This window comes from Alligator sinensis, unplaced genomic scaffold (genome assembly GCF_000455745.1).
Source record: "Alligator sinensis unplaced genomic scaffold, ASM45574v1 scaffold166_1, whole genome shotgun sequence".
Taxonomy (NCBI): domain Eukaryota; kingdom Metazoa; phylum Chordata; order Crocodylia; family Alligatoridae; genus Alligator; species Alligator sinensis.
Genome location: NW_005842098.1, coordinates 1,138,665 through 1,150,880, shown reverse-complemented (window position 1 = coordinate 1,150,880; position 12,216 = coordinate 1,138,665).

Genomic DNA, 12,216 nt, shown 5'->3' with positions numbered 1-12,216 from the left:
TATTGCTTAGAAGACTAGATAGGAGGTAACAGAAACTACTACTGTTTGGACTCTATTTCTGAATTTATTGTTTCTCAGGCAGCACAGACCAAATGCAGGTAGGTATAGCTTTGGCCAAACAGTGTTGATTTGGTTTAAACCAAAGACAGTACAATATAACCCAGTCTAGAAGGGATGATCTGCATTCAGAACACCTGACCCCCTGATGAACTCTTATTATTTTGCCTTTGGTCCTACTATGTTTAGGAAATTAAGACCCAAAAGGAAAGGCCCTCCCTGAATACTGATTAGGTATAATGCACCTTGTACACTCAGAAAAGGAAGCTTAAAAGGTAAGAAGCAATCAAGACTGCATGTAGTCTACAAAAGCAACCTGTCTTAAATGAGAATCAATCCCCAAGGGAAGTTAATAAAAAATATAAAAGCCCACCAAAAGTCAATGTGAGTTCTTCCATTGATTTCAGTGGGCTTAGAAACAGGCTTTAAGAGGAGCTAACACAAAATCAGCCTTAAAAGCTAAGCGTACCAGGACAAATAATAGGAAAACTTTTAAAACAGAGAAAGGAAGACCCAAGGATATTGGTAAATTGCTATGAGGCAATCAAAGAGAATAAGGAGATGGAGAACAGGCAAAGTGATTTATTTTCTTCAGATTTCCCTGCAGAAGATGAAGGAACATCCCTTACACAAACATTTGAAACAAAATCTACAGGAAGTAAAAGTGAGGCATTTCTAGAAGATGGAGGTATTTAATAAGAAAAATGAAGTACTAATTCAAGATACCAAATTGCAATAAATCAGCCAGAGGGAATGACAATCATGTGCCATTCTGCAGTTCTTCTGATAACATCTCACAAAGGGACTAGAGTGAAGCCCTCTTGTGGATTGAAAATTGATGTGAGAGCTAGTCAGGAACAAGTAGGGACAAACAATCCAAATTCTGAGAATGGAAAAAACTAAGCCTGATGGGCCTTCCTGGGGATCAGTACAATGATCATTATGTTTCATTATCTGTATTAAGTTCAAGGCAGAGAGACCAAGAAGTATTTGATTAGTTGACAATAGGAAAGATTGTGAGAAGCTACAAGAAGATCTAAAAATGAGCTGTAGCTAAGCAGGGAACAGTAGCAAATGACATCCCTCCTCGACGCGTGTCAGGGAAAGCACTTGGGAAGAAATAATTCCTAGTGCTTATACATGCTGATTGGTTCTGAATTATTTGTAAATTATCACGGAAGAGATCCAGGGGCCGCTGTTGACAGGTCGATTGAAGGTGCCTGCTCAATGTGCTGTGGCAGTCCCCAAAACCCCTCAGATGCTAAGCTGTATTAGGCAAGGGATTGAAAATAACACAGAAAATAGGACAGTGCCCTTACATAAGATGATGGTCTGTGTTCACTATATTACCACGAGCAAATTTCACTCACCTCGTAGACAAGATAACAGCAAAACTAGAAAAGGGGCAGGAAAGGGCAGTACAAATGATGGAAGGCAAAAGGGGCTGCTGTATGGGAAGGGATTTAAAGGTTAAGGGCCAGATTCATCCTTAGAGTAACTCCATTCTCCAGTGGAATGACAACTGGGCTCAGTTTAACTCTAGGATCACTCAGAGGAGACAAAGTAGAACAGGAAGAAATGAAATATCACTCCATGCAAAGCACACCCAGTCTCTGGAATGCATTTCCATAAGTGTTAGAGGTATATACTGTACCTGCATGGGTTTTTTAAAGCAGGTTCCATAATCTTATTACTGTTTACATAGGCAGCCATGCCAACTAAGATAATAGAAGCAGTCAGGGTGCAGGGTGATTGCTTGAAGAATCAGAAAGGTATGCTACTCCCACACCTTTTTTGAGTACTACACAATTGGCAAGTTCCATTCCTGTGGGTTGTTCAGCTTCCCAGATTTTGTTAGAGACATGATACCAGGATGCACCAGTGATCTCATGCAGTACAACAAATTCTATGTTGCAGAAGCATCCCAAGGTTTGTGGGTATCTGGTCTAAATATACATCTCGCCATTTGTTACAGTGCTTACAAAACGGCTTGCTTTTCTCTTCAACCTACTGTATGTGGTTGTAAACGACTGCCTTCTTCTTGTACAACTGCTCTAAGTTTTATGAGCTTTGCATGTGGATAAGGATATCTGTGAGAAGGGAGAGGAAAGAAGGGAGATCAATCCATGAGGAAAAAGTTTCCCCAGCAAACATCTGCCTCAAGTGAGATTCTGGAATGTGCTCATTACAACTGATTTACAAGATGATAAAAATCAGCTGATCTGATCTACTTGGCTCATATTCAGGACTTGGGGTTTGGATGGGAGTCAAACTTGGGGGGTTCTTGGCTCAATTTTATCCCAAAAATACAATTTCTCAATTTCATTAGGCAGCATGAGAAACAACATTTTTAATACAATTCCACAACTGAGGATTTTTACACTTAGCAAAGTGGCTTTCAGTTGCCTCTATGATATTACTGCAGGCTAAATGCCCACTTATACTGTCATCAAGCAGACAGAGAATTTTTAAGGTTTGTGGAAAGTACTTAACGTTGAGGACACTGCAAGCATTCAGATCTCCTTGTTGCAAGACAAAACTCAAACAAGTTCACAGGATAAGAAGTATTAACTGTTTGTCCCACTCTACTATGAAGAACATCTGAATGATTTTCCTGGGACAAGCAAGCTGGTCCATAGGCGCCAACTTCTGTTTTTGCTGCGGGGGGCGCGGGGGGTGGAGCTAAGATGATGGACATTGGAACATTATATGCGTTTCAGGTGACTACCCTCTCTCCGAGGGGGGCCAAGGCCCACGGGCCCCCACTTACTTGGCACCTCTGAGCGGGTCAATCCTCAGGGCATCCCACAATGCGCCATTTGGCCTCAATCCTGAGCCCTCTTGAACTCTGTGCAGCCATTGTGACCCTAATTAAAGGATTCTACAGCCTAGAGGTGACAGGCCCCAAGTAGCTATCCCCACCTATTAATTGCCCTGTATGATGACCTGCCAATCATTTTGTGCTTGCCAGTCACCTGAGATCAGCATTGCAGCCTGCACTGCACACACCAACCACTGGGGTCCTCCATCTTCCTAACCAGCCGGCTCCAGCCATCCTCCCTCCACCATGGCCCCTCAATCTAAATGCTGCACTGTGAACAAGTCCTTGTGCCTTGCGGAACTGTGGTTTGGATCTGTGGCCACACTTACAGACTTCCCTGCTATGCCTCCCTTCCCTCATGCAAGTATGGTGTGCTAATAGGTACCACTTTAGTCAAAGTGGGCTATTAATAGAACTACCATGGTCTTTTGGAGGTGCATTCATAATGGTCACTGATCCATCACCGTGTTGTGGGTCCTAGTTTAGGGAGACAATGACTGATGCCATTTAAGTGAATTTCCACTTAATGCCTCATCCATCCCCCTAGCACAGTGGTTTTCAAACTATGTGGTGCACCCCCTTGGGGGGTGGAGGGTGAAGGAACACTGGGCAGGCGCAGTGCAGTGGGGCGCAGGCAAGAAGTTTGCAAGGAGCTGGAGCTGCTGCAGCCTTGCAGGGGCATGCAGGGGCAGGGAACCCCAGGCAGGCTCCGCCAGCAAGCTGTTGCACCTCCAGGAGTCCAATGTAGTGGGCGTGTAGCCTAGACCTGCAGCGGAGCACTGGAGCCATGGAAGGTGGAGCCTGCCCTGCCAAGCTGAGCCATGCTGTCTCCTAAGATAAGAGGCAGCCTGTGCCTGGCTGCACTGCTCCTTTGGGGTGAGGGGGGTGACATGAACAAAACTGTAACTCGAAGTGGGGCACAGCTCAAAAAGTCTAAAAACCTCTGCCCTAGCAAAACCACCATAGACCGATGTACAGCAATAGGGACCCTCCCTGCTGCACCTGACCTCACATCCACAGCTCAAGATAAGGCACTAGTCCTGGCTTCATGCTCAGATGTTAAGCTGATTCAATACTCCCCTGCTTCCAACCTTTGCCAGCACCTTCAACTTTTCATCCTAGATCCCACCCTGAGAAAGTTGCTGCAGTGACCTTCACCCCCATTCAAACAATTCATCAGGGATAGATAAAGGCACTTTATTACAAGCAGTGCATTGCAAACTAAGGAAGGAGAAAGGAGAAAACAAGTAGCTTTTAAATTAACAGGTTAGTCATTTGGTTGGTCAGTGCAGATAACCATGGCAATTTAGGTTCCCCTGTATGTGGCCACTCATTGGTTGTACTGTCCTGGACTCTTCTAAATGCTGATGTTTGCCCCAGAAGTCAGTCCAAGCTCCCTCTGGTTTCCCAACCTAACAACCTCAGTTTGTGCAATCCAGGGCCATTTCACAGAAGGAGATATAAGTCAAGGGGTTGGCTGGGGAGCTCCTGTGTCCACTCACAGTGGGTGAGGGGGAGGCAGGAAGGAGGTGTTGTGATTCACATGAAGCAGCAGACCCCCCACCGCTAAAAGGTTTATGGGCCCTTTCTACCACGATCCTTCAGCACACTACATCCAGCTTGCAAGTTTGTGGGCTCTTCATAGAAGTGGTTGGCCCATCCCCTCAAAGCAAGAGTAGGCAGGGAAGGGGGCTTACTTGCTCCCTTTGCATTGTCAAGCTGTGCATTTTGAGCAATGCAGTGACTGCTTGTCTGCAGCCTTTGTGAGTTATTGGCTGACAGTTAAGCTAGAGAGAAATCGTTCACACCCCTTTAGCACTGGACCATGCAAGATGGTAGTATCGGGTAGTTAGATACACCACCAGGCATTCCCTGACATTCCAAAGAAGAGCCAAACACGCAGGGCAATTACTACTGGAATATTTCTGCCGTCTCTATAATCAAAGTTACCACACACCACCCTCTCTTGCAGTACACTTCTAGATTTCTGAGGTGTCCAACCTAGCCTTTCCTTTCTTATCTCCTCTCCTTGATTATGATCACTTCCAGGTACTTCATGATGTTTGTTCTGATCTCATTAGTCCAGTGGTTTCCAAACTTTCTTAGACAGTTGGCCATCATTATCCCTCAACATTTTTTGCAGACCACCATCAAGCCTTATCAAGCTTGTTATTGAAAAGGAAGTGGTAGGACACTGGGCTGTTGCCATGTGTGGACCAGTTGAAGACCACACGTTGTGACCTTGGGGACTGCACTAGACATCTCTTCTGCCACCCTCCGTGGATCAAGCCCCACTATTACATTCAGTCCATCACCACTGTGTGCAATCTAATTTGAAAGGTTTCCTTCATGATGTTGAGTAGCAAAGACCTCTGTTCTGCCTCCCCTGCGGGGTAACATGGATCAGTGTGACACTGGCCCAGATGCCCGCATCCTGTGCTTATAGACAAGGGGCATTAGGAGGTCCTAAGGCAACAGAATATGCTTAATAGCCTAAAGCCCTATCTGCACACTACACTTAAGGTGTGACTGACCAGCTAATCATACCTTAAGTCCACAGTGGCCAAACTGCGGCTCAGGAGCTGCGTGTGGCTCACCGGCACGGTACTTATGGCTCTCCGGAAATTGGCTGAAGCCTCGCCCACTTCTCCCTGAGGCAGCTGTGGGGGACAGCACAGCTCAGTACATCCTGCTGCCCTGGCTTTCCCCATGGAGAGCGTGCCTTGGGCCTACCCTTGTCCCTCCTTCTCTCCCTCCAGGACTGCCTGCCCAGATGCCTGGCTGCCGGGGTGGGGGCTGCAGCCACAGCGCTTACCCCAGGGCACACTCCCTATGGGGAAAGCCGGAGCAGCTTGGCAGTGCAGGGGAGAGGGGGGGTCACCTCCACTCTGGGTTGTTCAGAGCCCCTCTCACCCAGCTCTCCGGCTCTTGAACAGTGGAGGATTGGATGTGGCTCCTAAGGTGAATAATTCTGGCCACTCTGCATTAAGTTGTAACCTAGCTACACAAACAACCAATTAATGGTGCAATAAAACAGGCAACAAGCTTGCTGCTACCTGGTTTCAGTGTCCCACAGGGGTCTCCCTGGGTAGGAAAGGGAGCACCCCCAGGCATCAGGCATGTGTAACCCATGACCTGAACAGGTGTCCAGAGGCAGCTGCCACCATCTGGGGACATAGCTCTTCTCATGCTATGGCTGTGCTAGACTCAAGGCATGCTCACATTCATGGGGGCATGGGGGCATAAGTGATGGGTTTTGTCTGTGTAGGTTTATAGGGTTATTGGGGTTTTTTTTCATTGCATTTGTTTGCTGGTCTGGTGACCTCCTCTTTTCACATTTCTGTTGTGCTGTTTAATAAAAGAGCTGCCTGTTGTCAAACCTATGACTGTGGCACTCACCATACGTAGGGGCAGGAGTGCTCGGGGGCAGGAAAAGTGCCAATAAATAAATAAATAAAATAATAAAAAACAGCTGTTCAGTGTGCTGCCACCTGCCTGTCCCAGCACCAGCTGTTTTCCTCATTCCCTCCCTCCCACCCAGGAGCTGCTTTGGCAGCCCAGAATCAATTAAAAAAGCAGGGCAGGGGGGAGCCATGCACAGCAAGCCCAAGCTGTTCCTCATTCCCCATTTCTTTCTCTCCCCCTTCCCTCCATCCAAGTCCAAAGGAGCCCACCATCTTGCAGAGTCGAAGCTTTCATGCCCTTCCTTTGCTCCTTCACTTCCATATCCCCAAAAGCATGGCTCAGCATCTGGTTGAATGTTCCTCCCATGTACACCCCCTCTTCACAATGCTCCTCTGTCCATGCTGGGGCATGAGTTTGTTGACAGTATTTAATTGTATACACTACATCATTCTACGATTCACTGTTCTGATCCTCTGCCCAGAGACTGGCAAAGTGATCTGCCAGTGCATCTTGCACACGCAGTGCCAGACAACCGGCCTCCATTTAACCATTTGCAGGCACAGCACCTGAAGGAGTTGGGGACCATGCCACTTTGACTGGCAGGGGCTTGGGTAGAGTCTCTCCTTTGGCCTTGAAGATACTGTGCAGCACATGCAGCGACTGCGGACTGGGGTATGTTGTACTGGCTGGCATCCATTTGTGTGCTCTCCAGTGAGCCTTAAGACAGCAAAAAGCACACTCTACATGCATTCTGCAGCTGCTGAGCTGGCAGTTAAACAGCTACTTCTGGGCATCCAGTGAAGGGTATCATCAGCCAGGGGTGCAGCGGGTAGGCAAAGTTCTCAGTTAGTATCAAAGATACAGTCACTCCCTCATTCTGGATGCCCAGCACACCAGGGGAAAACTTCTTCCACTCCATAAGCTCAGGGAGGAGGGAATGGTGAACCCCAACCAACCAACTGGCATTTATATGTGTAAAATGGCCATGGTGGTCCACATAAGTCACTGCATAAGTCACAACCAAGAAATAGCCCTTCCAGTTGATGAATTCAAGGTCACAGTACATGGGGAAAAGAATAGCTATGTGTGCACCATCAATGGCCCCACATAGTTGGGGAACTCAAGGCTGCCAAATCCATTCATGACCTTCCAGGGCAGTGAGGCTATCACACGTGGTGCCATCACCCAATGAATTGCCAGACCTATCTCCTGCACTGCCTCTCCAGCTGTCAACTTGCCAATGCTAAAATGGTTTGTCACAGACTGGAGGCTGTCCAGGGGCATGAGCTTTCATATAGAGATGGCAACGCAATCCTCCACGGTTAAGGGTACTGGCATTGCCATTGTCTGCCACCATATGTATGGGACAGGAGTAGCATAGATCTTCATGAAGATATTCCTGGACACACAGAAGTTCATGTGACACTGCTCATCATCCAAAGTGACCATGATGATCACTCCCACCAGTTGCATTGACCCAGAAACACCACTCCCCAGTTTGGAACCACTCCCAACTCTGCCTAAACACAGTGTGCTGACCTGCGGCCAAAATATCTTCACAGTAGTAGCTGCTCCTGTGGATTAGGAGCCAGATGTAGATAGAGACTGCTTATTGTTTGGCACCAAGTATACATGTGAATTTCTCACCTGCAAGTACTGCTTTGACACCCTTGGAGTGAATGGAACAAATCATGGCAGCCAGAGTATGCCAATATCTCCTTTTCCAATCAGTCTTGCTTATGAGTTTATGATCTTGGACCAGCAAGGTCCACAGATTGGTAGCATAACCGTGGGGGGTGAGCAGGGTACCAGCCCCCAGGCACCATCTTAGAAGGGGCACCAAAATCACTCATCCCTCTCACCCCCAGAATCTTTGCCACTCAGGAACAGCCCAATGCCACCTGTCCATAGGAGTCAGGCAGGCACAGACGGTCATGAAGTAGTGCATCTGGGAGGCAAGGAGGCAAACAGACTGACACCCCTGCCCCCACCACTGAGTCATAGAATAATAGAATCATAGAAAATGAAGGCTGGAAGGGACGTTAAGTCATCTAATCCAACCCCCTGCTCAATGCAGGACCATTCCCAACTAGATCATCTCAGTCTTTGCCATGGCAGATCTATGCTCTGTGGCATATCTGAGCCAGAAGGGGGAGTATACAGGGCACCAGAGTACTGCACCAGGGGGCTTCTGAAGCTGGTGTGCAGTGAGCCTGTCCCTCAGCAGTAGCAGCCCAAGCGCACATGCTGCTATAGCAGCATCCACAGCATTAGCAGCTGCCACTTGGGTGCAGAGAGCAGGGGCAGGTAAGACCCTGTCCGTCCTCCCCCACCTTCAGTGGTCTGCATAATCCCCTCCCTCTCACCCATCCCAGGTGCTGAAGGAACTCACTACATCTCTGCCACAAGTTGACAGCCACATCCAGGTCCAAAAAGACTGATGGTCATGGAAGCTACGGGGCACAGTCAGTAATGGCCACACAAATGCAGCTGAAATTCAGGCAGGTGGTTAGAAGCATTAGCTGCCCATTGATACACACCAACATCCCATACAAATGTCACTACCCATAATGTGAACATTCAGTGAGTGCTCTGAACAGAGCTGACAAGTCAGGGGAACCTGCCGAGACTCTACCAGTGCAAGGCATGCTGGGATGTGTGCTATCTAGCCACCTACTGGCAGAAGGGTTGCAGTGCATTTAACCACTCTAAACCCAATTGGAAGGGCAATGTGTGGACATGCCAGTCCCAAGACTTCTCCATTGTAGGAGAAGTTGTGGCATAACTGGTCCCACAGCAGTGCAATGTCTGTCTATAGTCAACATTATGAAATTGTTTCCATACTGCAGTAAGCAAGCACTCAGTGCACAAATAGATGCAAATTAGTTAAACAAACAAAGTTCCATCCCATGAGATACAGAGCACCCTTTATGAGTGACAGAGTTCTTTGCAAGTCTGACCGAGATAAGCAGAAGTAGAGGATACTCAGCATCTTACAACAGGCACTCACCACCCAGAGTTGAATGAAAGAATTACTGCCAAAAGATTTACAGTACAGTTGTATGTGGAGGCAAGGCAATGCAGAGTCTGTAATAGTGATCTGAATATGTGTTTTTTCAGACTTTTGGAGGGAAAGGGCTTGAAGGAAGTGAGACTTCAAAATGAGGGAGGCTGTTTCACCCATGCACCCTGACAAGCTGCTTCTCAGTAGATTGTCAACACAGCAGTTAAATCAAACACTCAAGCCACCCTGACAGCAATAGTAAGGGCTCAAAGGCAGTGTATAAACAGGAGGGCTGCAGGGGGAAAAAGGAATCCAATCAAGGAAGACAGGTACTCAAGTCCGTCTCTGAAATGTGTCAGGTCCTGTCTGCCAAATACACAGTTTAATACAGACCTCAAAATCCACTCCACTGCCCACCAGAAAGATGAACTGCTGATCAACTACTCAACATCATGAAGGAAACCTTTCAAATTAGATTGCACACACTGGTGATGGACTGAATGTAATAGTGGGGCTTGATCCACGGAGGGTGGCAGAAGAGATGTCTAGTGCAGTCCCCAAAGTCACAACCAGTGGTCTTCAACTGGTCCACACATGGCAACAGCCCGGTGTCCTACCCCTTCCTTTTCAATAACAAGCTTGATAAGGCTTGATGGTGGTCTGCAAAAAATGTTGAGGGATAATGATGGCCAACTGCCTAAGAAAGTTTGGGAATCACTGGACTAATGAGATCAGAACAAACATCATGAAGTACCTGGAAGTGATCATAATCAAGGAGAGGAGATAAGAAAGGAAAGGCAAGGTTGGAAACTTCAGAAATCTATAATCAAAGTGGATATAGCCAGTATGATGGAATAAAATTAAGCAAATTGTCTGAACATCAGGGGAAACATTTTCTAATGCTGAGATTTGTTAGATGGTTTAGGCAAGGATGAACCTGCCTTTGTTGAGCCCCAGCTCAAGTCTGGGATCGTGCCCGGTATGCAAAAGCCAATAAAGATACCAGGGGTGAAAGTATAAAGATTTATTGCTAGCAATACAAGGTGCAAGCGGAATAATTTCACGTAACAAGCACACAGATTCTTAATTATGAGCATCTTTTATACAGGAGTATTGGACCTTCATAAGCATTCTTGTTTGCTAATTGGTTATAAGGGAGTGACGCAAGGAGTTCTTTACTGAGCATGTCTCTATACCTGTGTTTTAGCTATGTATCTCATTTCCATACATGTATGTTTCATTAGCATACTTTCTCCCCACCTAGGGGTGTGAATCTTAATATTTAAATCAGCTCTTTGCCCTAGTCCACTAATTCTGTTTTTGTTTTCAAGTCTCCTTTATCTAAGACTGTCTTCTCCTTATCATTGCAATTGAGCATTAGTTACAGAACAGAGACTTTTGCTTGGGCTATGTGTAGTGGTTTCTAGGTCAAACCTGACATTTTCCCCCTCTGGAGCATTTTTAATTATTTTTATTATAATTGCTCCACTCAATTTGTTTCAACACAAACCTAGTATTCTCAGCTTTCTTCGTTTGTAAAATCATTTGATTCACCTTAGGTCTGAAGATAGATAAGACGACAGGTGAACATTGTATACATAGGATATTTGATTGGTCTTGTTACAAAGGATTCTTCTACCTTGGTTCAATTTGAAGCAATTATTAGTACAATTAACTATTAGGAAACATTCAGAAGCATTAGCTGTTGCCTGAACCCGTACGGAAAACATGTCTCTATTCTTCTCTTTTACAATAGTCCCCCACTTATATATATTCTGATATGTACTTTTCTTCTCTACATTCTTCAGCATAGGATAATTTTGTAAAATTTTTAAAGGGGTTGGTACTGCGATTAAGCATGAGGTAAAAACCAGGTGAGCATTGATCCCTCCCGCTAAGCAGAAGTCCGTTCTATTTAAAATTTCCCGGGCCAGATAAATCCAGACATTTTCCTGAGGGTCAAATTTTTGTTGTAAAAGGGTTTCCCCTCCTATAAGTAGGAGTGGACAGATCAGGGTGCCCCACAATAAAACCTTGAACAATTTCATAATAAGGCTTATAAAACTTAATCAAAGATTGTCAAATTATTCAAAGTTCCTTTCTTTTGAATAGGAATTTCAAGTCTCTTATTGGCTCCACCTTCCACTGTTCTCTGTCTCCGGTCCCGGAGTCTGCAGGGATTCCTTCTTGTTCTGGTCCAGCCACCGGCTTTAGGCGACTGGAATGTATCCAAGTCTTGATTCCTTCGAGCTTTGCGGCCGTCGGGGTCGTTAGAAGTACCCTATATGGGCCTTTCCATCTGGCTCGAAGTGGTTCCTCGTTCCAATCTTTCACAAGGACGTAACTCCCAGGTAATAATCGATTTCCCAGGGCAGGATACTGGTCCTGTGTCTGCAGCACGTCCCGTACCTGCTGATGGATGGAAGACAAAACAGAAACCAAGGACCATACATATTCTCTAATCATTCCCTCTCCTAAAACATGTAACTGTTGTTCAGTACCCATGGGCAGACTCAGAGGGTAAGGCTTACCATACATTATTTCAAACGGGCTTAATCCCAATTTAGAATGTGGTGCGACCCTTACTCGTAACAGGGCCAAGGGTAGGGCCTCTGGCCATTTGAGTCGAGCTTCTTGGCAAATCTTTGCAAGGTGTCTTTTTAAGGTCTGATTCATACGTTCCACCTTTCCACTGGACTGAGGTCTCCAAGGGGTGTGTAAATGCCAGCTGATTCCCAGGAACTCAGAAACCTTCTGAGTAATTTGTGCAATGAAATGTGGGCCATTGTCTGACCCTATTCCTTTTGGAAGTCCGAAGCGAGGTATGATTTCTCGTAGGAGTGTCTTGACTACCTCCCGGGCCTGGGCAGTCCGACATGGGAAGCACTCAACCCAATTAGAGAAAGTGTCCACAAAGACAAGGAGATAT